The sequence below is a fragment of the Chrysochloris asiatica genome, unplaced genomic scaffold (genome assembly GCF_000296735.1).
Source record: "Chrysochloris asiatica unplaced genomic scaffold, ChrAsi1.0 scaffold00209, whole genome shotgun sequence".
Classification (NCBI taxonomy): domain Eukaryota; kingdom Metazoa; phylum Chordata; class Mammalia; order Afrosoricida; family Chrysochloridae; genus Chrysochloris; species Chrysochloris asiatica.
In genome coordinates this window covers 1,432,853-1,433,181 of record NW_006408727.1, presented here as the reverse complement: position 1 = coordinate 1,433,181, position 329 = coordinate 1,432,853, and positions in this window count along the sequence as shown.

Genomic DNA, 329 nt, shown 5'->3' with positions numbered 1-329 from the left:
AAAGACTCAATAGGAGTATACCCTCTGATTGGTGACCACATTGGTCACCGATAAGGGGAAGTGAGGGAAAAACAGCAATGAAGTGGCCAGCTAAGCCCTACAATGTGGACAGTGAAGTGTGCAGCTGATAAAAAGAGAGGGCATATGCACAAGAATTGCAAGCTAAGCCCTACAATGTTCAATAGACACCTGTGAACCCGGGTGGAGACCTGGTTAGCAGGCAGTGTGGCAAGACCTGAGGACTCTTGGGACCAGAGTCAGTGACATAGCCACAGAGGACTAGAGTGGAGAGTGAAGCATCCAGCTGATAAGAAGAGAGGGCATATGCA